Source organism: Manis pentadactyla, chromosome 14 (genome assembly GCF_030020395.1).
Source record: "Manis pentadactyla isolate mManPen7 chromosome 14, mManPen7.hap1, whole genome shotgun sequence".
NCBI classification, from domain to species: domain Eukaryota; kingdom Metazoa; phylum Chordata; class Mammalia; order Pholidota; family Manidae; genus Manis; species Manis pentadactyla.
This window is the reverse complement of record NC_080032.1, coordinates 24,245,131-24,272,204: the sequence shown is the minus strand read 5'-3', so window position 1 is coordinate 24,272,204 and position 27,074 is coordinate 24,245,131. Positions and strand designations below refer to the sequence as shown.

General features: G+C 51.6%; 1 protein-coding gene across 11 annotated transcripts in view; it reads left to right on the top strand.

Moving 5' to 3' along the window:
- PITPNM2 (phosphatidylinositol transfer protein membrane associated 2) overlaps positions 1–27,074 on the top strand; it is a 144,776-nt gene that overhangs the window by 36,783 nt on the left and 80,919 nt on the right. Inside the window, exon 1 of one of the 11 annotated variants that reach the window (XM_057492398.1) lies at positions 24,030–24,161. The exons of 8 other annotated variants lie outside the window; for them this stretch is intronic. The gene's annotated coding sequence lies outside the window, so the exon portion shown is untranslated. Of the gene's footprint in view, positions 1–24,029; positions 24,162–25,451; positions 25,607–26,122; positions 26,232–27,074 lie in introns of those variants that run through there. 2 more of the 11 variants (XM_057492399.1, XM_057492401.1) reach the window with 2 other exon arrangements.

Here is a 27,074-nt window from a genome sequence, read left to right as displayed (position 1 = left end):
TGAAGTCCTGCCAGCCCCTGTCCTTCTATGGGAGTCTCCTTAGAGGCCAGAGGAGGTTGGGGGTCAGCTAAGGAACCCTGGGTAAGCTCCCTGCCTTGAGGAAGTCAGGCGTGTCTTCCCTCCAGCCCACTCAATCCCCTCCTGCCCACTGTAGGCCCACCTGTCCTTGCTGGCTGTGGCCCTGGCTGCAGTGCTCCAGCCTGCCTCACTGGGGACTTTGTAGGCTCCTCCAGCACGTCTCAGGTTTGGACCCATCCTCTAGGACAGCTGAGGTTGGGTGCTGTGCCTGCACACAGGGGCTGGGCTCAGGATTCACACCTCCCCTCTGGCGTCAGTCTCTCTTAGAAAAGGGGATGTTAGCTTGTCCCCACAGAATGTGCTTTCTAGGAGGTGGGTTCTGGTGCAGGGAGAGGCCTGAGGTCAGGTGATCATTTAACAATGTATTCAGCACCTCCTGTTCACCTGAGCTGTGCTGTATGCTGCAGGTCAGGATAAATCCAGGTTGTGCTTTGAGGGGCCTGGTAGGAGAGCCACGCCTCCTCCGCATTTGCTCCCTTGGCCACATCAGCCACATCGGCTGTGTCAGCCACATCTGCCCTCCAGCCCAGTGGACCCCTTTCTCATTCTCGTTCGAGTTCGAAATCCTCCTGGGAAGCGTGCTGTGCACTCACTGTCTGGTTCTTCCCTGTGAATAAGTTCATTAAGCAGAACCAAGAAGCAGGCCAAGTCGGTATAGCAGCAGAGGGACTCCTACATCATGGATTGTCCCAGGGCCAGCCCCGTGCTCGTGACGACGAGGGGACATCTGAGGTCAGGGGAGTTTTCTTCAGCTCTTAAAGCACCTCACAAAGATGGCCTAGCTTTGAAAAGACCATGAGCAGAGGAGAGAGAGCAAATGAGAAAGCCAGTGCAGAGCACCTCCCACAGAAAGAAGCATTCCTTTCCTACCCCGACAAACAGCCAGAGTCGGCTGTGGCTCCCAGGGCTCGCAGCTGCCTGGAGATGGCAGCCATGGACCCAGCCTACAGAGCTCTCCCATCCCTGTCTGTGTGGGACAAGGAGCATGCTAGCGAATAGTCCCTCCTGTCTGTGAGGTCAGGAGAGGTTTCTGGAACCTGGGACCTTGGAGCTATGGAAACACAGTGCAGAGGAAGGTGTTGGAGGGTGTACCTGCCCTGGGTGAGGCAACCAGGCCTCAGAGTTCTCCCTTATAAAAGAATGGCTGGGGCTGTGCCAGCTCCTGAGTCCTGTGTGTGACACAGGAAATGGGCCAGCCTGGCTTGCTGAGGTAGAAAGCCAGCCAGCAGAAAGCCAGGTGTGTGACCATGGCCACCTAGTCTTCCACTCCCCCAGGCAGAAGGGACTCCCCTGCTCTGCCTGCCTGATTACCCTGGCTTGTCCACCTCTGGTTTTATAAAGCTTGGTGGGTCTTTTTTAGCAACTTGATTGAAATGTAATTTACATAGCATGCAATTTGTCCACTTAAAGTGTACAGTTCAATGGTATTTCGTACATTAAGAGACTTGTGTGATCATCACAAAACGTTAGAACATTTCACCACTCCAGAAAGAAACCTCACACTCCTCAGCGATCACTCCCTTTTCCAGCCTAGGCAACCACTAGTCTGTCTGGAGTCTATGGATTTGCCTATTCTGGACATTTCATATCAGTGGAATCCTACAGGAGGTGCACTTTGGTTTCTAACTTCTTACACTCAGCATCATGTGTTTGAAATGTGTCCACAGTGTAGCAGGTGTCAGAGCTTCATTCTTTTTTTATGGCTGAATCATATCCATTGTATGAGTGTATAACATTTCATTTATCCGTTTATCTGTTGATAGACATTAACTTTCTTTCCCACATTTTGGCTGTAATGCTGCTGTGAACATTTGTGACAAGTTTTTGTATGGACCTGTGTCTCATTTCTCTTGAGTGTGTACCTAGGCATGGGGTTGCTGAATCATGTGGTGACTCTATGTCTAACGTTTTGAGAAGCTTTGAGGCTTTTCCAGACCAGCTGCCCATTTTTCAGTGTCTACTGTATTATGGTGACTGGTGTGGAGCATTGTGTAGTGTGGCGGCTACTGTAGGCTTCAGAGCCCACAGCCTGGGCTCAGATCCTGACTGGGAGACTGTGGTCCATTCCCCTCTCTGAGCCTCAGTTTCCTCATCTGTGCAATGGGGACAATATTAGTGCTTACTGCATGTTGTGAGGGTTATGTGAGTGAATATCTGCATAGCGCTTGGTAAAGGCTATGTCTGCACTAGCTGTCCTAAGTATTTCCCCTGCACCACAGGGGAGTATAGGTGCTGTCTGTGCTGTTTTAAAGGATGCCGAATTTGCTTCTCAGGGTGCCCTCTTTTTTAGTGCTTTTGATTCTTCCAGTCACCCCTGGGGAAAGCCCCCTCTGCTATCAGTGTCTCATCCCCTGGGAATCTCTTTCTTTACCTATAGGGGCTTAGTGGAAGGCAGCATAGCAGCCAATGGGTTCTGTGAGATTGGGGGTAGGCCACAGAACAACTCCAGCTCCTAGGGCATTAAACCCAGGGACACAGGGAGCATGTGGAGCCAGGCCTCTGGATTTGGGGGTGGCTTGGGCAATTCAAAAGCAGCAGTGCTGGGGGGTCAAGACCCAGCCCTATAACTGGCCTCTGACCCCCTCTGCACCCTGGCTCCTGCTCTGTGATCAGTCACTGGGAAGGAGATCCAACTGTACCAGAAGCCCTACAGAGAGCCAGCCCAGTGTTTGGAAGGCTTCCTTGGAAGCCCCAGTGCTGCAGGTGTGATGGAGTCCCCAGGCCTTGCCAGTCCCCAGGTACAAAGATGGCCAGCTTGCTCACCTGGAGGTGGGCTTGCCATTGGAGTCCTGGCAGAGCAGCAGTTCCCCACCCTGGCAGTACTGGGTGTTCTCAGAGGACCAGAAGAGTCTGGCAGCCTACTTGCTGCCAAGACAGGGAGGCTGAGTCAGAGAACACCTGATTTTGTTGCTTGCCCTGATTGCCCCCTTCCCAGCCTGATCTCCATCTTACCACCCTTGACCCTGCACTTCTACCTCCTGGGACTTCTTGCTATTCCCCAAACATACTATGCACTTTAAGTATTAAAAGCATTGGCTCATGCTGTTCCCTGTGCCTTTCTTCTTCTCACCTGGTAAACTCCTGTGCATCCTTCAAAGCCCAGCTGAAATGCCCCCTTTTCTATGAAGTCTTCCCCATCAGGCAGTCAGCTCCTGCCTTTTCTCCGCTCTAGCTGTACTCTGTGCCTCCCTCTATTAATGCACTCAGTGCTCTACTATGTGTCTATCCCCTGTCCCAAATGGCAAGTACTTCTAGGAGCTGAGGCTGAAGAGAAAAAGTGGGCCCCTTGTGGCCCCTAAGGTCCTTGCTTTTTCACTGACCAGCCAGGTTGTCTGAGTCATCTTCTCTTCCAGGAGGTGGAAAGTGGCTAGGTAAGGGGGAGAAGGCACACACACTTTCACAGTTAGCCCCACACCTGCATCCAGGTGTGAGGGGGTGAGACAGGAGGGTGCCTCCCTGCAACCTTGGTGTTTGGTGACCTGTTTTCTGTGAATGTGTGCCCAGGAATCGGCAGAGGCCTGGTGCTACTCCCTTTGAGTCTCCACTGTGTCTTGAGCTGATGAACTTGCTGACATGTGTCAGTACATCGTATCACCTTTGGTCCCCTGGCAGTCCGGTAGCTCCGATCCTTTTGCACTTCTCTGCCGCATAACTACAGAGGACAATGGCCAGCAGGGAAAGAGGGATTATGCTGCTCCCATCTGGCTTCAGCCACCTTCCCTGCCCCATCCAGCTGTTCCCTGTTATCCACTGCCAAGCAGCAGATGCAGGGGCTGAGGTCAGACTGGGAGCTAGGGACCTGCCCATCATCTTCACGTGAATGTCTTCAAGGCTATTTCTGTCCTTGCCATTATCCCAACGGCTTCAGAGGATAAATATAGATGCGGATTGAAAAGCCCCAGTGGCAGGCAGGCAGGCAAGTGAGGCAGGCAGTGCTGGAGAGCCTGCGGTCGGGGTGCTTGGCTATAAATAAGTCTGCTAGAACACCTCCCCAGCCACGCCACCACTGAGCAGTGTGTGGAAAGACAGATTTCCTTGCCGACTCCCTCCCAAAGCACCCTTGTGCCTGGGAGGCCCGGTGGTAGAGGAGGGAGGGAGGGTCTGCAGAAGTGGGAGGAGGATGTGGTCTGTTGGAACCTTGCACAGAAGGGGTCTGCGGAGTTATAGCATCCCTCTCGGCATCCTTAGTAGCTAATGAAGAGGAATGGCCTGTGTACCCAGTAGGAGTCCTGGAGACAGTTATGTGGAGGGACGTACTAAGGACAGTGGCCCAGGCCAGCCATCCTCAGCTCCTCAGCTCCCCACCCTGGCTCCTGTTGTAGAGCAGCCAGCAGACAAGGGCTGGGCTTTGGGGATTCTAGGCCCACACTGGGCCTGCTGATGGGGCAGCACCATGGAGCCGAATGTCTGTGTCCTTCTGCTTCCTCCTGCCTGGATCCACCCTCCTGAAAAGAGCACAGCCTTGTTTATCTTCTGCCTGCCTGGTCCTCATTGCTCAGCTAAGGCCGGCGCCTAGTGACCCTTGTTTAGGTTAGACTTGCAGGAGGAGGGAGCCCAGACTTCCTGGGCCTTTACCCCTCCTCATGCCTTCCCCCATCTTCCTTTCTGCTTGCTTCTGACTGCCTCCTACTAGCCAGGAACAGATACCTGGATGCGGATCCTGGAGACACTTTTAGCAGGAAATGATAGAAGTTGGTAAGCCGGCAAGAATCCTGTGAACTCACCATGAATAAAATACTGTGGCTATGTAGTCACCAATTATGGGAAGTGGCTTCCTACAAGCCCACTCCCCTTCTGTGGCCTCGTTGAACAAAGGCCCAGAGCTGGAGCATGCAAGCAGGGCCTGGTGCAAGAAGTGACATTTGTTAATACCGTGTACCTAAGCAACGCCCTGGTGTGCTTGCTGTCCCGGATGGGGAGTGGGCAGCTGTTGCATGGAGCACTGCCAGTCCAGCCCTACAGTTATTCTGGGGTTTTAGGACAAAGGGAATCACAGAACCACGTTGGCTCTGCTTGGGTGGACCTGCCATTCGGCTCTCACTGTGGGCTTGGAGCAGAGGGCTGCAGGGCTGTGGAGTTGGGTTGGTTCTGGCCCCCACTGGGAGGAAACAGAGCCAGTGGAGATGATAGGGGCCTGGCGGTATGGGGAGGAGACTACTTCTGTGGCTCAGCACCCATGGGGGAAGGTCTTGGGGACTCTGACATTTGAACTCACCCCTGTGGAATGCCAAGTTCACCCCACTCAAGAGGCGGGGTTGGGCGTGGTGGAGGGCCTTCTTTCCTGGCAGTGGGAACAGCCTGATCAAAGTTGAGGACGCCGGAGGAGGCCTGGGGGTTCCTGTCTGGGGCTTCCTGGCTGGAGGGTGTGCTGGGAAGACAGGCTGAGCAGAGGGAAGGAACCAGGTCTGGGGCCTGTGCACTGGCAGAGGAGCGTGGCTGTCCTCCTGAAAGCCAGAGGGGAGCATTGAGGGGCTTTACTCAGCGTAATGTCATGCTCTGATGTATTAGAAAAGCTTTCTCTGACTTCATGTGAATGACAGGCTGGAGGCGGGGGGAGGAGGGAGCAGGCTGGTGGCACATCATGATGTCTTGCTTTGTTGAGTAAGTACCTGAAAGATTTTTTTGTCTTGAAAACCAGGATGGGCACATGTGGATGCATGCTTGAGAAAGTAAGATTTCTAAAGATGGCAGTGCTGAGCTGCCCTCAGCAGGGGCTGGCGAGGAGCCTGTGCCAGCCTGGGGCCATCCATTGGATCCAACTTGACAACTCCCCTTTTTACCCCAGAGGTGACTGTCTAGCAAGCTTGACCACTGCTAGTAGCCCAGGTCTAAGGCTGAGATAACAGGCTCCCAAGGGGTTACCTATGGCCCAGGCTGCCTTTCTGAGCTCTAACCCCCATCAGCCAGCTATAAAAGGATGTTGGGGCCTGCCTGGCTCTCAGTGTCTCCCTGCATGCTGTTTTTCCCTGCCTGCTACTTCTACTGCCATGCTGTCAGTTCCAGCACCCCAAAAAAAGAAGTGACTTATAAAGTGTGTGACTGGAAGATAAATATGTTTGTTCAGTGAACCAGAGTCACTCTGGTCATGTAAATATTTTCATGTATTTATGACTCTGTGGTGTATATTGATAAACAGAGAGAGGAAAGGGGAGATTGTGTGGTCCTGATCTTGCCTCTGGGGAAAGACGTGGTATTTGTTAAGAGCCAGGGTGAGACTCAAGTCCAGTGCCAGGCTTGCGCAAATTGCTAAGGTCAGAGCAGGAGCCTGTAAAGACCTTTAAGACCAAGTCCTTTGTTTCTCAGATGGGGAATATTTCTCACTCAGAATGTTTCTCACTCAGCAACACTTCTGACTCTAAATGTGTGAGTTTTCCAAACCAAGCAGTTCTCCAGTTCTCTGTGGACACTAGGTGGGTGTCCAACAAGTTACTTCAATTCTGATGCTAGCTACCTGGAGTTAGTGCAGACCCCATAGTACAAGGGCACTTCTGTGAGATGACCCGCACTTCAGGTGGTGGGTACCCAGGATATTCGCCCTTCTAACATGGCTACGAAGTTGGGGTTCCCGCAAATCCCCTCTCAGGCTCAATGATTTTCTAGAGTGGTTCACAGAACTCAGGAAGCATTTACTGATGTTCCCTTTTTTTTTTTTTTGGATTTCTTTCTTTTATTAAGGTGTTACTGATACACACTCTTATGAAGCTTTCACATGAGAAACAACGTGGGTACTACATTCACTCATATTATCAAGTCCCCCCTCCCATACCCCATTGCAGTCACTGTCCATCAGTGTAGTAAGATGCCACCAGAGTCTTATTTGTCTTTTCTGAGCTACACTGTCCTCCCTGTGACCCCATACACACCATGTGCACCAATCATGATACCCCACAACCCCCTTCTCCCTCCCTCCCCACCCTCCCTCCCCTTTGGTAACCTCTAGTCTCTTCTTAGAGTCTTTGAGTCTGCTGCTGTTTTGTTCCTTCAGTTTTGCTTTGTTGTTATACTCCACAAATGAGGGAAATCATTTGGTACTTGTCCTTCTCTCCCTGGCTTCTTTCACTGAGCATATCCTCCAGCTCCATCCATGTTGTTGCAAATGGTAGGATTTGTTTCTTTCTTATGGCTGAATAATATTCCATTGTGTAGCCAAGAAATGGAAGCAACCTAAGTGTCCATCAGTAGATGAATAGATTTTAAAAATGTGGTACATATACACAATGGAATATTATTCAGCCATAAGAAGAAAACAAATACTACCATTTGCAACAACATGGATGGAGCTAGAGGGTATTATGCTCAGTGAAATAAGCCAGGTGAAAAAGACAAGTATCAAATGATTTCATTCATCTGTGGAGTATAAGAACAAAGCAAAAACTGAAGAAACAAAACAGCAGCAGACTCACAGAACCCAAGAATGGACTAACAGTTACCTAAAGGAAAGGGACTGGGGAGGATGGGTGGGAAGGGAGGGATAAGGGGAATAAGGGGCATTATGATTACCACACATGATGTAGAGGGAGCGGGACACGGGGAAGGCAGTATAGCAGAGAAGACAAGTAGTGATTCTATAGCATCTTACTATGCTGATGGACAGTGACTGTAATGGGGTATGTGGTGGGGACTTGATAATGGGGGGAATCTAGTAACCACAATGTTGCTCATGTAATTGTATTTAATGATACCAAAATAATTTAAAAAATTCCATTGTGTATATGTACCACATCTTCTTTATCCATTCATCTACTGATGGACACTTAGGTTTGCTTCCATTTCTTGGCTATTGTAAATAGTGCTGCAATAAACATAGGGGTGGTGCATATGTCTTTTTGAATCCGAGAACTTGCATTCTTTGGGTAAATTCCTAGGAGTGGAATTCCTGGGTCAAATGGTACTGATATTCCCTATTTTTTAAAAAAGAATGTGGTAAAGGGTACAGATGAACAGCCAGATGAAGAGGGACACACAGGGCAGGGTTCAGAAGGGGCCCCAGTTGCTAGAGCTTGTGTCCCTGCAGAGCTGGGGTGTGCCACCCTCCTGGATGCATTCATCAGCCTGGAGGCCCGCTGAACCCATTGTTTAGGGTTGCTAGGGATTTTGTTACTTAGGCTCCAATGGTGAAATCACTGGCCTTTGGGGATTAGGTCAATGTCGAGCCCCTCTCTCCTCTTGGAGGTTGGGGGGCTGTGAAAGTTCCAACCCTCTAACCAAGCGTGGGTCTTTCTGGCACCCAGCCCGCAGCTATCTGTGGCACTCAGCCACCAGTTATCATTAGCATACAAAAGGACACTCTTATCTCTCAGGAAATTACAAGGGTTTCAGGAGCTCTGTGCCAGGAAAAGGAAGCAAGACCAAAGACATATTTCTTATTTGTATCACAAGATCATAGGGAAACTGACCCCACAGAGGCTGCTGAGGGGACATGTATCCAGAGCCCTGTCTCAATTTGGAGCCACACCCGGATTCCCTGGGCCCCTGGGAGGCCTGTCTTGGCACCTGGAGAAGTCACGTTCTTCCATGCCCAGGCACATGGAAAGCTGAGATGCTTGCTTGGTCCACAGGGACCCCAGAGGCAGGGACCCTCTCTGTCCTGCCTTATCCCCTGCCCCACTGATGCCCAGGCCTCACTGGAGGACCTGGTCCCAGCCGTGGTTCCATGCCTGCCTGCTTCCTGTCATACCCCTTGCTCTGAGAAGGACAGGTGGTCTTCTCTGTTTCTTGTAGTCTGAAAAGCAAGTCAGTGCCAGGTTCAGATCCTGCGCCTCAGAGTCAGCAGACTTGGGTCCTACTGGGTATGAGCTCTGTGGCCTTGAACAAGTGCCATCACCCCTCTGAGCCTGTCAGCCACACCCTACAAAATGGGAATCTCAAAATGTCCCCTCCCAGTCTCAGGTGGGGATGAAATAAGATGCGCTAAAGCCAGCCAGGTTGTGCTCATTGCCCTACTTGCCCTTTGGAGGAGGCTGGTGGCCGTCCCTTGGCACCCATGGGGAAACTGAGGCTCAGGAAATCTGTGACTTGCAAGGGTCACAGAGCTGGTGATGCTTGGGGCCCCTGTTATTCCTAGGGCGGTGCCCCTCTCCCCTGCTATGTGGGGTGTGCTGCAAGCAGCTGGGGCTGATGGAGGGGTCTGGTCAGAGGTCAGATTTTAGCAGGACAGCCTTGAGCAAGCCATACCGGGCTCCAGTGTCCTTGTCTGTCCAAATGATTTAGCACATGGTCCAGCATTTACTGGATATCTGACAACCAGCACTGGGAGTTTTGGGGGATTTTTAGGAACCTTCCTTTTCTTTGTAACACCTTTCTTTGCACTGCCAGCCCCCTGGCCCAGGCTCAGAAAAGGGCTTTTGCCTCTCTAAGGCAAAAGGAGGAGGAGCCTGCCCTCTGGATACTGAGGTCAGATTCAGATGAATGTGTGGCCACTGTGCCTGGACCATCTAGAAGAGTCTTTGGAAGAAGGCTGACCTGATGATCCACCTAAGTGTGTTTCAAGAGCGAGTGTTGGGCCTTTGCTTGTATCTGTGCAGAGGGCAGCCATGATTTATTGTCCTGTGGGGATAAGAGAGACTCCTCCAGATACAGACTTCCCAGATTCCTCGCTTTATGGCTGAGGTTGGAGGCAGCTGCTTGGATAGTCTCTGATGGGCCCAGCCTGCTCTCCTGAGGCCCAGCAGAGAACAGAGACCTTGGCATCTCAGCCTGGGAGCCGGATGTCCCAGATTGCAAGCCCTGTTGAAGCTGGGCTCTCAGGACCAGCAGGTGAGGGCATAGGGGTGCTTTTCTGGGCTCAGCATGTATCACTGACCCTTGGAAGCCTCCTGTGAGCTCTTGGGAGGAGCAGACTAACTTCCCTGTGCCCCTGCCCCTGGGTGCCCCTTCAGCTCCATGCCCCAGACTGGCCACCTGAGCAGACATGGACCCTTTGAGATGTATGTTCAGCCCCGGGTTGGTGAGGCTCAGATAAAACAAGTGCCTCTGAAATAAGTCACCTGGCTCAGTAGAAAGCTCATGATCCTGTAATGTGGGCAGAAGCAGCTATTGCACGTGGCCTGGTGAATTCTGATGTGTTTGACCATCCACGTGACCTGTGATCAGGCCTTCCATTTAGTCCCCCTGTCTGCACCAAGCCAGCTGCAGCCTCAGACTCCAGCCTGTGGTGTTTTCTCACTCAGGTCCCAGCCTTCATCCTTAAGAAAAAGCCCAGCAGGTGCTGGCGGGGTCTCGCTCTGCCACCACAAACTTGATTCCTCACTGCTAACCCCAGTCTTCTGTTACCCAGCTCACAGGATTCTTGATGCCCAGTGCTGGCAGTGAGGGGGCTTGTCCAGGATGCAGCTGGGCTGCCCAGCTCTTGTCTCCTCTCTGACCTAAGTGTCATTGTTGCTGGTTGTTTATTGTTTCAGCAGAGATAAGACAGGCACCTCCATTTGCAGTTAGACCCTATTTATCCACAAGCCCACTGGGGGTTGGTATTTTACCCCTCCGAGACTTGGAGTTGGAGGGCTTCAGGGTAGAGCAGCAGCTCCCACCAGGCCCTCACCTGTCTTCTGTGTCCTCTGGCTGCACAAATGTGGTTCGCAGGGAGCTGTGTCCCCTTGTTTTCCCTTCCAGTGCAAGCCCTGCAGTGGGGAACAGGGAGCAAGGCTGAGCTGTGACCTTGGGGCAGAGGGCCTACTCCAGGGCCTTCCCCAGCAGGCTCATGAGTTGTTTACAAATGGTTGTTTGGGTTTGGTTTTTATTTTGCAATTTTTAAATAATAGCTTTAATGAGATATAATTCACATTCCATACAATTCACCCATTTAAAGTGTACAATTAGATGGATTTTAGTCTATTCACAGATGTCTACAGCCATCGTCACCACAGTCACTTTTGGAACATTTTTATCACTCCAAAAAGGAACCCCTAGACATCACCCCCCCATCGCAACCCCAAACTCCCAGCCCTTGGCAGCCAGTAATCTGCCTTCTGTCTCTGAACATTTGCCTATTCTGGACATTTCACGTAAGTGGAACCATACAATATGTGGTCTTTTGTGTCTGGCTTCTTTCATTCAGTATCGTGTGTTAAAGGCTCGTCCGTGTTGTGGCCTGTGTCAGTGCTTCACTCCTTTCTCAGGCTAACTCACATGTCAGTGTGTGGCTGGGCCACATTTTGTTTTCCCAGTTCTCCCTCATGACAAGTGCATTTTTAAAGAGTGATTTTCCATTTCACACAGTTTTGAGCCAGTGAAGGGAACAGAGGACAGTTCGGTGGAGAATGCAAAGAGTATCAACCTTAGCTTCCAAAAGGGAGCTCCCGTGCCTGGAGTGAGGGTGTTCTTTCTCTGAGTGGCCACCCCAGAGGGAGGAGGAGAAGCTGAGGAGGCCAGGGAGTGAGTCTGCTTCAGGTTTCTGGGTAGTTTTTCTTTCTTTTTCCATGAGATGGTGTAAGTCCAGGGAGAGGAAATCCCAAGGCAAAATACCTCTAAAAACCGAAATCAGTCAAAGGAAGAAATAAAGTTTAAAATCCATTTATTGCTCACAAACTGCAGTCCGGGCCGTCTCTCTTTCCTGCTCTAGCAGAAGCAAAACCAGCCCTCCCCCTCACCTCTCAGGTACAGATAAGCCCTCCGTTGCCCAGGTAATTCCGCATTGATAGGGAGATGAATTTCTCTCCACCCCTGAGGAATGATGCAAATGCACCCAAGCCATAGTTCTTCCCACCTCCGAACGCCTATTGATATGCAGATGTACTAAAGCCAGGCGAGATATTCTGGAAATATTACAATTTTACCCACAGATGGTATGTGCTAGGCTGGCAGATGAGGAGTGTGCCAAGCCTCAGCAAAGGCTCTGGGTACTGCTAAAGGAGGCCTGCACCCACCCCTCCACCTGACCTCTGGAGTATATGTGTCCCGAGGCCCTGATTGGAGACAACAATCTAAGGCAGATCCAGAACTACCCAGATTGGAGCCTGCCTGATTGATCCCAGCCCCAGGGATTAGGGGAGGCAGTAAACTTTTGTTTAATCTTGCTCTAATTGTCTCATCTATTCAAAGAGTGACTAGTAAACCTGTTTAAGGCTCAGCTGTGGCAGCTCTTTCTGGAGAATGATAGCCTTTTATTGAAATGCACAGCACCACTCAGTTCTGGGCAGGCCACTACTGAGCCTTGGCCAGTTTTTAGGTCCAGAGGGGGGCAATCCGGTGGAGGGAAAGATTCTGCGGTGCCCAGCTGAGGCCTGCCTTATTGCCTGGATGTGTAAGTACAGGACATTCGTTAGGAGTTCCTACACGGAGCACCTCACTGCAGGGAGCCCTCAGGTTACACAACTCAGCCAGAGGGCAAAGAGGCATGGAGAAACAGCCCCCAATTGATGGGCTCCTGGGAGCCTGTGCCCTGCTGGAGGCTGGTGCACTTTATTTAATTCCACCCCACACCATCCCTGCATGGCTGCATGATATCCAAGGACACATGGGTGCAGGGAGGCCTCACAGCTTTGAGGGGATTAGGGAGGCTCTAACTTCCAAGGCTGTGGTCTTCTCTACACCAGGGTAGCCCAGAGAGGAGGGCTAGGCTTTCACAGAAGCCTCAGGCTGGTTGAGATGAGTCTCCAGGACAGTGTGAAGAAGTGGCTTTCTGGGTTTGATAGCCAGGAACCCATAGGATTGGATGATGGCAAGAAGGTGTCTGAATCAGTGTGGCCTGCCCAGGGATCGTATTTAAAAACAGCAGCACAACTGCCCCTCATGCTGTTTTGCGGTGGGCATGTCTCGCATCTGGGCCTCGGACAAGTGGTGGCACTGGCTTCTGCCTCCCCACCCCTGGCTCACCCCGCTCAGGCCAGTGCAGGGCAAGAGTAAACACCTAAGTAAACACTTCAGTCCTAAGAGGTGAAGTTAGATTTGTGGACTTAATAACTTTTTCCCTCTGTTTGTGGTGGTGAGGGTGAAGTAGAGAAGATTGATAGGCCTCTGTTGGGTTTTACTGTGAGACAGAAGGCAGCTCTCGTGGTTCCACCTGTGTTCTCCTGCCTCTGGCTGTGAACCTTGTGACCCCTGAAGCTGTTCCCAGGATCACCCATCACTTGGGTGCTTCTGGAATCCGCCTCCTAATGAAGTGGCTGTAGGACAACGATCCTGCCATGAAATCAGGCACCCCCAGGAGGATGAGGTGGCAGGACCAGGAGAGGAGCACTCCTTGCTGTTTCTGCAAAGCCACCAGAGGCTGGCGCCCTGGCCTGGTCAGCCAGGGGCCAACTATGAGTGACCTAACCCCGTGTTGCTCCTCCTGGGCCACATTTCTCTTGGATACTCACAGCCATGTCCTCACTACACAGTCACCAACTTGTCCTCTGTGCTCTGAGGAAGCAGGTCACAGGGGCCTTCAGGTACCTTGCTGTGGGCAAAATTGTAACATTTCCAAAATATCTCGTCTGGCTTTAGTGCATTTGCATATCCTCAGGGGTGGAGAGAAGTTCATCTCCATGTTAGTGGGTAATTACCTGGGCAACCAGGGGTGCGTCTGAACCTGAGAGTCTAAAGGGAGGGGCTGGGTTGCTTGCTTGCTTGCTTGCTTCTTCCAGAACAGAGGAGAAAGACAGCCCTGGACTGCAGTTTGTAAGCGATAAACAGGTTTTAAACTTTATTTCTCCCTTTGACTGATTTCAGTTTTTAGAAGTATTTTGCCCCGGGATTTCCTCTCCCTGGACTTGCACTTGCCGTCAAACACAGGAATTTTATGAAATGTCAGAACATTACTGTTTGTGCTGCATTGGGCCTCTCTCGCACTATCTTATTTCATCTTTTCCCCATGCCCATGAAGTCCGTGCTGTAATTAACCTTACTCTGTGGGTGCTGAGAGGTTAGGCAACTTGGCTGGGCATTGCCAGCCAGGCTTTTGACTCCTTCTGGAGGCCCAGCTGCCCAGAGAGTGGTCACTGGGAGCTTGATCGGCTGGACAGAGGGCGATCCAGCTCTGTGAGTGCTAGGGCATTGGAAGCGAGGATCCTGAGTCTGTAAGTTCCTACATCTGTGAAATGAAGAGAGAAACGCCAGCCCCCCAGGACTGTCACAAGGATGAAAGGAGATGCTGGAACGGTCAGGAGCTTCCAGGATGCCTCCCGTTCCTGCACAGGATGCTCCATGGCCTGTGCAGCCCTCCGCACTGGACAGGACTGACCTGCATAACCCGTGGGAGTCACTGTGGGAAGGACAGAGTGTGACTGCCAAGGCACCTGTGTTTTCCCATCCTGTCCCCTGGGTCACTGGCTCTGGGGAGCCAGCTGCCATGTTGTGAGGACATTCAAGCAGCTCTCTGGAGGCATCTGGAGATGTGGCAAGGAACCAAGAGCTCTTGCTAACAACCAGCACCAACTTATTGGTCACGTGAGTGAGTCACCTCCGAAGTGGCCCTTCCAGCCCAGTCAAGCCTTTGGATGTCACTAGCCCCAGTCAACATCTTGACTGTGACCTCATGAGACACCTGGAGCCAGAACCACCCAGCCAAGTCACTCCCAAATTCTTAATGCACAGAGACAGAATTAAATTATAAATGTTTATTGTTTTGCACCTCTAAGTTTTGGGGCAATTTGTTACACAGCCATCAATAAGTGATACAGAGTGCCATAAGTGCCGTTTACTTTCTGCTGTTCTTCCCGGTCGCCTTTGTTCATGGAACAAATCTCATTTTCTTTCTACTGGCTGAAGAGATGCCCATTTGTTGGCTCTTCTTTGTAATTACAGGTCTTGATAGCTTGCAGCAAAGCCTTTACACAGAGCACTGTGGTTTGTCACATCCAGAACCCAAAGGTCTTGTCTGGTTTGCTGATCCCTGGAACCTTCCATCTTTGACTTGGGTTCAAGGGCTATTGGGAGGCAATGGGTGAGGGTGAGGCATGCAGAGCAGTAGCTAATGTAGGGTTTTCTCTGATTTTGCACAACTGGTTTTTGTTGAGGGTGAGGCAGGGATGTTCTGGAAATTTTCTTTCTGAGAATGGGAGGAAAATCTGTGTTTTCTCTTCCTTCTCCACTTTCTTCATCCTTTTCTTCCTGTGGCTTTATAAAACAACTGAGCCTAGGACTGGTTGCCTTTTTTCTGGGTCAGTCTGCAGAGAACAATTCTGGGACCCTTAAGAGAACCAAGGGCAGCCACTGGTCTTCATGGGGCTCCTAGCACGGTCCAGGGGCATTCCCTCTTGAAGCAGGCCAGGCATGCAGAAGGCCAAAGGAAGAGGGCAGAAGAGGGATAGGCCAGGCAGCCAGCCCTGGGCACAGTCAGTCCCCTTGGAGGGAGCCAGACTGGTTGGTCAGAAGTGTCCTGGCCTGATGGCAGCAGGCACTTGCAGCTTCTGCCAGTGACGCCTCTGTTGCTAGCACAAAATACGCAGACTGATGGTGCCAGCCAGCTTCAAGAAAGTGCATTTCAGATCAACTGCTTTGGTGGGGGAGGATGGGGAAGGGAGGGCAGAAACAGAGTTTTGTAATTTCAAGCCTCTTCTCCAAGTTTGCACAAAGGGGCGTTAGATACTTCCCATGTCCTGAAGGACCTGACCCTTACCTTCTTGTTCTCCATAAACAGTGAGATGACTTTATGTGGTATGGAAAGAGAGCACTGTGTTTAACTTAGTTTGGTATGCTCGGTCTGTATGAATGATCTCATTAAAATCTGTATACACTTTTAAAAAGCTTTGTACGTCTTTGTACATCTTTTGTTGTCTAGCTTCCATAATACATTGACAGAGCTTTTTAAAACTGTCACAAACATGCAGAAAATGTACAGCTATTAAACATTGCTGATAACTCCAGGACAGATGCAAAGGCCCTGAGGCAGAAGTACTTGACAAATCTGATGAACAGCAGGGAGACCTGTGTAGCTGGAACCAAAGGAGAGAGGAAGGATGGTAGGAGATGACAGAGGCAGGAGCTCAATCTTGGAGGACTTATAGGTCATGGTAAAGACTTTGAGCTTGACCCTGAGAGTGAATGGAATTGCTGGAAGATTTTTGAGGGTTATTCTTATTTGCCTTTGCATTTTTAAATGCTCACTTTGGCTGCCCTGTGGAGCCTGGATGGAAGTAAGGAGAACAGTTAGAAATTCTGTATTACAGGAGCTTCCGAGAGCCGTGAGAGGTTTGTAGATCTTTAGAAACTTGCCTAACAGAAAATGATTCATCTTTGAGAAGGAGTTGGCAGAGTTTGCTCTTTAGCTTCACACAGAATCCCCCGCCAGTGCATAGGTGCCCCACTCCAGCTCCTGGAAGGGCATGGGCCTCCAGGTGTCCCCTGGGGCACTGCATTGCTGGGAAGTCACCATGAGGCAGAGCCAGGATGTAGAGGTATTTTCCTCTCCTGAGCCCAAGCCCAGATTCTGAGGAAGTTAATTGCACTTGGGTGCTGACCAACGCAGCTGGGCTGAGCGGAGCTAAGTACAAAGATCTTGGACCTGACCTTTAAGAGGAACCAGGCCGGTCCAACTGTGCTGCAGGCTTCCCCAAGGACCTGCTCTGAGACCTTTTTCTCCAGCTTCCAGGGGCTCACGTAGCCCGGATATCACAACTGCAGAAGCTGTCTCAGGACCTGCCTCTGCCTGCACCAGGCTCCTCTCTCTGCATCCTCCCCACCACCCCTCCTCCCACCCTGCCCCCTTCCTTCCTCCTACACTTCACTTGAGATAACCTATGGAACAGTGGGGACCAGCCCAGGCCCTGGGGCCACGGGACCAGGGTCCGAATCTGGTTCTACCACCTCCTGACTGTGTGACCTGGAGTAAATCACTAACCTCTCTGCTTCAGTTTCCTCATATGCAAATGAGGACAAAAGGATTGAATTAGTTAATTCACATACAGCACAGGGCAAGCCTATAGGCCCCATTCTCTGCCTCTCAAGTCCCTGACCTTCTGGCAGCCTCGCAGTGTTTCACGTTGCATGTCCCTCTTTGACTTGTCTGAGATCATTGCCCCTGGGCCCTCTGAAGGAATGTCCCTACATGTTTGGGAGATGATAATTATAGTTGTTACTGTCTGCTGACCTCTGCCCATGTCCAAGCCCTATGCTAGACACTGTACAACATCATTTCACAGAGTTCCTCAAAAAGCCTATTTTCGTTTACATTTTGTAGAAGAGAAAATGGGGGTTGGAGGGATGAAGGAACTTGTCAAGCCCTCTGGCTGGAGCTGGGTTCTCCCCGCCCTCCCTGAACGGCTTCTCACCAGCCAGGAGCAGCACAAAGGTGCTGGCTTGCTGCACCTTGGTCTCCCATTCTTGCTCATGGCCACCCCAGCGACCTTACCTGCATCTTTCTGACTGTAGGATGACCAGAGAGACCTCTCTGTAGAACCCTAAATAGACTAAATGAACTTAGGAAGTCATGTAACATCTGGAGATGCAGCCAGGCAGAGTGTGCAGCCAGTGCGAAGCCCCTGAGGCACCTCCAGGAGAGGTCATCCTGGGGGCCCTCTCGGCCTCTGCCTGCCCTTTGGTGTCTGGTAGACCGTCAAGGATGCAGGGAATCCTGTCTTGGTGACATTGGCTGACTTGAGGAACCTTTCTCTGAAGGTCATTGGCATTCCTGTGTGACAGGAGCAGGCCTGTGAGCTCCCAAGCTGTACTTTAGGAGCGAGGTCTCACCAGGGGCTGACCATGGAGCTCACTGCCAGAGTCACTGTGGCGCTGCCAGTCCTCCTGTATCTTCAAATAGCAGTCTTGAGAGTGGACTTTTTTTCTTCTCATATTTTTGTTGTGGTAAAATATACACAAGAACTACCACTTTAGCCATTTTAAGAGTACAGTTCAGTGGTATTAAGTACATCTAAGTTGTTTGGTAACCATCCCTACCATCCATTTCCAGAAATCTTTCTTTTCCAAACTGAAACTCTGTCCCCATTAAACTAATTCCCCACAACCTCCCCCATTTTTCTGGCACCCACCCTTCTACTTTCGGTCTCTGTGAATTTGCCTACTCTGGACACCTCACATAAGTGGGATCATGAAGTATTTGTCCTTCTGTGTCTGCCTGCTGCCACTTAACACAGTGCTTTCAAAGTTCATCTGTGCTGTTGAAGGGTGGACGTTTTAGAAACAAATGGGGTGTTAGCACTGTATGTCTGCCTGTGCCCAGGAGCTGCAAAGGAGCAGGAGAGGAGAAGACCAGTTCCTAGATAAAGTCACTCCCGTCATCCCTCTGCCTCCTCTACTCCTGACTTGGCCTGTATGCATTTCTCTAGGGGGGCGTGCCTGGAAACCAGGGCCCTGCCTGATACTTAGCCCTCTATGGTGCATGTCACAAACTCTAGGGTCGCTTGGAATTTGGGTTCCTGTGTGTTGAGGTACTTCCACCCCAGCCTCATTTCTCTCATCTGTGAAATGGATCTTTGGCACGGACTCTCAGGTTGTCTTTGGCCCAATGAAGCTGGCTCCCCATAGTCAGTCCAGAGCTGACTCCTGTGTGCTGGGCTGACTGGGGGCAGGCAGGGGAGGAGTGCTTCTTAGACTATGACTTTTTTATTTATTAAAAATTAATTAAGAGACTTTGATGGATTAGGATTTAAGAGGAGTTGACAAGTCACATGGTCTCTGAAAGCACAGGGTTGGTAATCCATTTAAAAAAACATTTTCTTCTTTTTCTTTTTAATTTAATGGAGGAAATCATTAGCTGGGAAATTGGTGGAACTGATTTATTCCTGTTTTGGGGAGGGGGAATGGAAGAGAAAATCTGCTCTAATTGCTTCTTGTTCTAGAAATATGTCAGCAAAATATCCCCATTAGCTGGGCCTGACATGGGTGGAGGCAGTGCATCCAGCTTTCCTACTTTCCTTCCCTTCAAACCATGCTCTAGGCAGGGACAGAGGGGCTCTCTGGACCCAGGTGGGCGGCCATGGTGTCAGCAGAGGCACATCTTAAAGATCCCAGCAGACCTGCCTGGCTCCCTGGGGCATGTTTGGGTGAGGGAGGGGGCGCTCTCCATGAGCTCCAGGGACCTCATACTTAAGCCCTCATTCCCAGGCACACAAGACCAGGACCCCCATCTGGGAAAAAGGATTACGTGCTTCTTGGGCTTCATCCGGTTCCAAGGAGAGGCAACTGGGTTCACCCTAAAAATAACCAAACATGCAAACAGCTTCAACATGCAAATGTTTTTAGAATCTGTGGACCAAATAATTTAAAGGTACAGCTGTTTTCCACTGTCTCAGTCTGTTTTCCTGGAACAGGGAGAAGCTCCAGGGTGATCTGGGCTCTTCTGGGGTCACTGTCGTCCAGGCCCCTGAGTGAGGTCTGGCTGGGCACTGAGGCCTCGCCATGGGCACACAGCTGCTGCCCTCTCTGTGGACGCCTCTTGCTCTGGGGCACCCCAGGTCTGGCAAGTGGTGACCCCTGAGTCTCCCAGTGGTTTTCCTGACTGGAGCCTTGTCACCACTTGCTGTATGTGCAAGGGGTCTGCCTTACTTCAATTTACCAGCTTATGTGGCCCAGAAACATGGGTAAATGAGTTCTCAGAGAGAAGGAGGCTATAAATAGCCTGGCAGGATGTGGAGAAGGTGAAGGGCAAGGGACCGCTAAGGTTGTAAGCCCTGTTCCGTAGACCCGGGTCTCCTGAATCCCCACCCATGTTGGCGCCCTGCTGTGTACAGTTGGCAGAATCAGAGAATCCATGCCAGGCCCTTGCTCATCTCCATCTCTCCTCTCTGCCACGTGCTGTGCGGGGCTACCGTGAGGCTCCAAGACACCTCGTCACATCCATAGCTGGGGACTCTGTCCCTGTAATAAGCCTCCCATAGACATGCCATGTCCTGAGGAAAAGCCCACCATCAACTGCAGGAGTAGGGGAGTTCTGTGGTGCTGTGTCTGGTCACCCCTTGGGACTGTGGGCCTGAGACTCTAGGACAGGTGTCTAAAGCCATGGGGGTTGGCTGCCATTGCTGGGAGTTGGTTCATAGTGGGGGCAGGGGCAGGTCCAGCCTCATGGGGACTAACCCCTGCAAGTCTTCATTGATTCATTTGTGTGTTCATTCATTCATGAAGATTTGATCAGTGCCTGCTGGGTGCCAGGTGTTCCTCTCGGTTCTTAAAAAAAAAACATGCTACATGGTGGATGAACCTGCAAGACATTAGGCCGAGTGAAACAAGTCAGACACAAAAGACAGATACTGAGTGAGTCTCCTCATGTGAGGTGCCCTGAGGTATCAGATTCACAGAGACAGAGTGGAGAAGGGTGGGCGCCAGGGGCTTGGGGAGTCTGGGGGGAGTTGTTGCTTATGGGACAGAGCCTCATGTTGCAAGGTTGAAAAGCTCTGGAGATGGATGGTGGGCCACAGGAATGCGCTCAGTGCCACTGAACTGCACACTTAAACATTAAGATGGTAAAGTGGATGCTATATGTCTTTTTACCACAATTTAAAAAATAAAAACTAAGAAAAGTCCACAGTGTATTAGGTAAGGATTGAAGCTAAAGTTAATGACAAAGGGTCAGGGGAGTGCTGGGGTAAGGGTTAAGTTTTAAATAAGGACCAATGAGGAAGGCCCTCGTGAGAAGGGCTGTAGAGCAGAGGCGCAGGAGGGGCGGCTCTGGGCAGAGGGGAAGCATGCAGGCCAGGGCAGGGTGAGGCCAGGCTGCGTGGGGCTGTAGGTCTGAAGGGGATCCCTCTGACTGTTCTGCTGAGGAAGGCAGATGGCACTCAGAAGGGCTTTGCTGCTGGGGGCTGGGGGTCAGGCAGGGACCCCTGCCCTTGGCAGTAGCTCCCAGCTCAGGGTGCCCTGTACTATCTGTGGGCTCAGAGCACAGTGGGAGTTGTGGTTCTTTGTAGTCTTGTTCAAATTTTTTGGAGTCCCCGCTGCCACTCCCCAGATGTTGCTTCTCCTTGGCCCACCCGGGTGGGGACAGGAGTGGGGTGGCTTGGCCATGTTTCAGTTCCTGCTGTTCAGGCTCTGAAGACACACAGCCCCCTAGAAACACAGAGCTGTCCCCCAGGCTCTTGACCTGCCTTCGTGTGGGGGTCCCCTTCCACCTGGGCCTCTCAGGAGGCCCATGCAGGCCGGGCTGGAAGTCGGAGCCTTGGCTTCAGCCCCACTGCTCTCTGTCTTGCTGCCATGTACTCTGCCAGCTGAGCCCAGTTTCTGCATCTTCAAAATGAGACAGTTGGGCAATAATCTGGTCTGGATGCTAGTCCATGCCCTGCAAGAGCAGCTTCATGCATGTGGGAAGGTGTCCCTGCGTGCATGGCCCCACAGCCAGCCTGGGACCCAGGAGCCTCTGCGCACCCTCACGGGGGTCCCTGCTGCCACTTCAGGAATAGGGTTGGGTCTGTTCTAATCCTATAGCTCCCGCCCAGATATTTCAGGGATGATCTCAGAAGTTGCTGGGGGAAATGGCAGAAGATGGGGTTCTATAATAGGAGTTTGGGGCCAATAGGGGCAGGAGGAAAAGTCAGCAGCTCAGGGACCTATGTTATACAGACCATTGAACTCACTCTGCAGCTGGTGTGTTTTGTTCCCTGAGAGGCTGACTACCCACCCTCTGTCCTTTTAGAGGGGAGCCTCAGGGGCCGGGCTGGAGGCAGTGGCCTCCTCTACCACCCAGACACCATGGGGTAGGTCGGGAGAGGAAGAGATGAAAGAGGGGGACAGGAGCAGGCTGCTTGGCTTGGGCTGTGAGTCCTGCATCCCCATCTTATTGAATCCTTAGAGCCTCTATGTCCAGAATGATCCCCACTAGCCCTGTGTGACTATTTCACTTGAATTTTTTAATTAAATAAAATTTAAAATTTTGTTTCCCAGTCATACCTGCTATATCTCAGGTACTCAATAGCCATGTGGGGCTAGAGTTGGCTGGACTGGACTGGACAGGGCTGGGATTGAACACATCCATCATCACAGAAAGTTCTATTGGGCAGTGCCAGTCTTGTCTTTTGAGCAACCCCATGAGATAGACTATTGCCCCCACTTAACAGATGAAGAACCTGAGGCTCAGAGACGGGAAATAACTTGCTAGTCATGCAAGTGCCAGAGAATACTAGAACATGGTCTGTTGGGTCTCAGAACGTGGATACGATTACCATGAATATGTGCCCTGTAGCCCAGAGGAGACCAAAGCCAGCTGGATGGCGACCCACCTGCTCTGGGAGCCCTGCCTCTGGCCCTGGGGGGCAGGTGGAGCCTCCCATGCTCCCTCACCCAGTGGGGAGAAGTGCACTAATGAAAAGGCACAGCAGGGATTAACATACAGTTTGGGGCTGCTGGGACCTGCATTTTTGAGACCAACTCCTTTGGGAAGGCTTCCAGGAAACTTCACTGGGCTCTGAGAGACTCATTTTAAAAGTGAGAGAGCCAGAAGGTGGAAACAGCACACATGTCCATCAGCACATGAATGTATGTAGCACATGGAATATGGTCCAGCCACAAAAAGGAATGATGCACTGACACACGCTACAAAGTTGATGAACCTCGACACATGATGCTGAGTGACAGAAGAGACATACAAGGCCCGTCTGTGATCCCATTTATGAAATGTCCAGAACAGGCAAGCATATCCAGACAGAATGCAGACTGGTGGTTTCCAAGGCCCAGGGGCTGGTGATGGAGGATAGAGAATGAACACCTCTTGGGTTTTGGGGGGATGAAAATGTTCTGGAACTAGATAGAGGTGATGGTTGCACAGCACTGGGAATGTGCTACATGCTGCTGAATTGTATATTATTAAATGGTTGAAGTGGTAAATTTTGTATGTGTTTTGCCACTCTAAAAGTGAGAGGAAATGGTAGGATCTAGGTAGTACACGTACAGAAGCTTGTTATAAAGTGTTTTCAACTTTGCCATGTGTTTGGATGTTTTTGTAATAAATTGTTGAGAGAAGGTGGGGAGAAGACAGCAAAGAGGAAGTGTTTCTAAGCCACAGCCTTGAGACAGGCTCCCCCCTGGGCTGCCCTGGGTCTTTCTGTGTCAGGGAAGCAAGGCCTCAGCTCCACAGAGCCTCTGTCTGCATAGAGAGGTTTGGACGGTTGGGATGTTGTGCCAATCATGCTCTGTCGCCTGAGGAGACAGCCACTCCCAAGGTGGCCCTACTGCCCCATGTCCACATCCCAGCTGTTCCGGTGTCTTGGTGCCTGGAGTGCAGGTTGGGAGATGGCAGGATTGTCCCCCTTTGTGAAGAGGAATGGAGGCCCAAAGAGGAACTGAGCTTGCCCCTGTGACATGGTCTCCAAGGGGAGAAACTGAGGCCCCACCCACACCTCCAACTCTCCCCAGCCCCGTTGCTGCTGCTTGAGTGTGAGCAGGGGCCAGTGGCAAAGGCCAGTCCTGGAGCTAGGGTCATGGACAGAAACAGCAGCAGGTTGGTCACAGGCAAGTGGGGGTCCAGGGTGTAGGAGGGGCATCAAAGCCCTCCTACAGGTGGACATCTCTCATTCGTGAGAGCAGAAAATATGATTCAACTTTTGACAACTCCAGTTTTTAGAACCGGGGAGGCAGATGGTCTGAAATACTTGCCCCAGCACCAGGGCCCCAGCGATACCCCGGCAGTAGGGAGGGACTCTGGGCTCCTCATCCAGGGGATCTGGTGGGGGTGAGGGCACAGGGCACCAGGTGAGGAGCCCAGGCCCCCAGCCCGTACCGGGGAAGAGGGCTGCCAGCCCCTGGTCCCAGGTCCCCTCCCAGCCTGAGGTGCGGGTGGCAGGCCTGCTCACGGGGAGGCTGCACCAGGCAAGGGTGGGGATTGGCTCTGGCTGACGCCATCCCTCCAGCATATGGCCCCTCCACCCGCCTCGGGCTCTGCCAGCAGCTCCCCTTTCTCCATGGCAACTTAGCTCAATGGTCCCAGCGGAGGAGAGAACCAAATCTCCCTCTGCCCGCCCTCCCTCCCTCCCTCTCCCCACTCCTTCCTCTTGGCCTCCCTTCCTTTGTCCCCACTGGTTCTGCTCTTTCATCTGTCCAGCCGGCTGTCTGTCCGGCAGGCAGTGGCTGGGGGCCTGGGGCAGGCATGGGCCACCCTGGGGGTGGCCCCCCAAGGCTGGCTGTATGGAGAGTGCGGCGCCTCTGTGGACACGGGGGCTCTGGCCCAGCCCCGGCCGGATACTTTGTTTCCCCTCCGCCCCTTCCTTACATTTTCTTCCTGAAAGGTAATTTTCTGCTAAAACTGTCAGAGCCTTTAGGACGTATCTGTTCGCAGGGAAGGCTCTGTCCTGGTCACGTGGACTGCTTGTTTTCTCTTGAGGAGCTGAGCTGGAGGGAGAGAGGGAGGGCGGGCAGGGCTTGACTGAGGGCAGAGGGGCTGCAGCAGAGTTTGGGGGCGGTGGGGCTACTTCACGGTGGCTGGGAGTAGCCCGGCTCCACCTCACAGTGCTTGGGTCCTGTGCTGTCTGTTGCACTTCCGTTTTCCAATGTGATTGCTGCACAGCTTGGCCTGCCAGCCTTCCTGGACCGTGGTCTGACCAGGGGTGGGGGCAGATTTAGAGGCATGCGCGTGCACCCCAAATGGGGCAGGGTTCCCAAGTGCAATCGCTGGGTACAAATCTCTTTAATCCTTTCTCACCTGAAAATGGAGTTCAATGGGGGTAATGTTTTGTCTCTGTAACCAAGACTTTCTGAGAAGATGGTATAGCAGTTATCCCCTGCTGTCTGGTTCTCGGCTGAGTGGTCCTGGCAGCACCACCATTTGTTTGGGACAGTTCAGAAAGGATTTTAAGGCTGCTGCCCAGTGGGGTGACATTCTCCATCGTGTCTCCCCCATCTGCAACCTCAGAGAGGTTCAGGATGGCTTCTGAATAGTTTTCCTGGAGGAAACTTGATGAGGTTAATCTGTCAGTCACCATCCCTGGGGGCATTCTCCAGATCTGCACCCAGAGGCAGGCAGCCCCTCCCCGTACCTCTGCCTGTGTGCTGCACGCAATGGAAAAGAGAACCCCCTTGGTCAACTAGAATATCTCCTATGTTGATGGAAAGTGAGGCAACAAATTTAGCACCCAGTTCTTAGAAGCCATGGGTTTGAATGGTGTCTGAGAGGAAGCCCTGTGAGATCTTTAAATAGAAAGCGAACACCAAGTGGCCCCCATCTGACTCACAGGGAAGCTTCGAAGTTTGGTGCAGGTATCAGAGAAACAACACTTGACTTTGAACATGGTGCCCAACTTGGGGGGGCTAAATGACAGGGGCGTAGACATTCAGGTATGTGTTTTAGAGTCAGGCTTATGAGCGTCTGATTGGGTTGTGCATTTTGTTTCAACATTATCTTGGAGAGATTGCTTTAATAAGAGAATCAGCCTTCAAGGTGGCTCAAGGCAGGGCTCCCATCCGGTTCTGTGGTCAGGCCTCTTTAAACTGCATTTGTTCATCTTCCAAAGCCCTGTTTCTTTAAAGCTGTCTTAGACCTGAATTCCTGGTGCTTCCCTCTGATAATCAGATCTGTTCCTGTTGGGCGGGATGAGAAGAATGCTTTTGTGTCTGCAGAAGTCTGTGCTGGGTCTTGCTTTTCCTTTGCTTTGAGGCTGGAGTCTGTCACCGGGACCCTCCTGGCATCTGGGCTCTGTGCAGGCTTCTTAATGACATTACCCACGTCTGGACTCTGGTTGGTTTGCTGTAAATTCTTATGGGTTCACAAGTTGTGTGATGGGTGGGGAGGTGGTGTGCTGGTCTTGCTTGGTTTGGTTTTGCTTTGCTGGTGAACGGAAAATCTGATGTGACACATGAAAGGTCAGCCCTGTGAGTGGCAGCTCTCGGTTCTCATCTTTGTTCTCCGCCTTGATGGGAGGCTGGCCTGGTGCCCCTGCATGTGGGGTTACTCTGCCCTGGGGCTTTTCATGTGTGTCTAGGTTGGGGGTTGCTTTGGTGATACATGTGCGTGTTCAGTCAGCGAGCCCCCAAGTCAAAAGACCAGCAGAACAGGGCTAGCACTAGAGGAGGGGAGAGGCACGGCTCTTTACCCTGCCTGTCTTCATCCAAAGTGTATCCTGAGCACTCTGTGCCAGCCTCCCCCCTCCCTCCCGTGTCCTCAGGCACAAGGAGCCAGCCTCCTTTCTTAGTGTAATTTCACTTAGAGGTGACTTACTTGAAAGCACCGTACAGCTGCAGAGGGTGTGAGAACAGGTCGGGGAGGTGGGAGTCCTGGCTGCTGATGGCTCCAGCCGGCAAAAGTGTGGAAAGCTCATTCCAGGAAAAGTGGAGTAATCACCCTGTTGGCCGGCTTTCAGGTGGTGAGTGCCTCTCTCTTCTTTAATTCCACAGGAGCACTGGAATTCAGGGAAGGGCTTGGTAGGAAGCCTGGTTCAGACAGATTTTGCAAAGCCCACAAAGCTCCAAGGGGGGAGTTTGATTTATCCCCCACTGTGCACTGGCGTCCATCACCCAGGCTGTGCTGGGTGGGACAGGCAGCACTGGCCCTACATCAGGGATTCTAGGCCATGGAACCATGTCCACTTGGGAGACTGAGCCTATGTCTTAGCCCAGCCCTGTGCCTGGCTTTGATAAAACATGTTGGTGATAGTTGTTCATCTTCGTTACACAAATGGCTTAAGAAACTGTGCAGGAGAAAAGACACTTATGAACATTAAAGTCTGCTAGTCTGTCTTGTGATGTCTGTGAACACACACCAACACATCCCTACACACACCCACATGTGCACATATATGCACATGTGCATGCATACATACATGCCTGCAGCCCCACATGTGCACACGCACACACACACACAGATGTCTTTCCTTCTGTCATCAGGGGTGCATGTACCAGTGGCATTCTGCTTGCGATAACATGATCTCCTATAAATGGTTCCTAGTATCGAAGAGTTTGTATAGCTGTCCATTTTATGCTTTGCTTTTCAGCTCTGTGCCTTACCTGAATGAAATAGACCATTCCTATCCACTTCTAGAAAGAGCTGCCTCCCTCTCTTCTGTTCCTCGTTTCCATGCCCCCAGGCTCTGCTGGGTCACCACAAGTGTTACAGAGATTGGCACATTTGTGTCTGCAGGGGAAGCCCACAATTGCCAGCTTTCCTTCCTGGGCTTCTGTGGGTCTCAAAAGGAAGGGGAGTTGTCAGA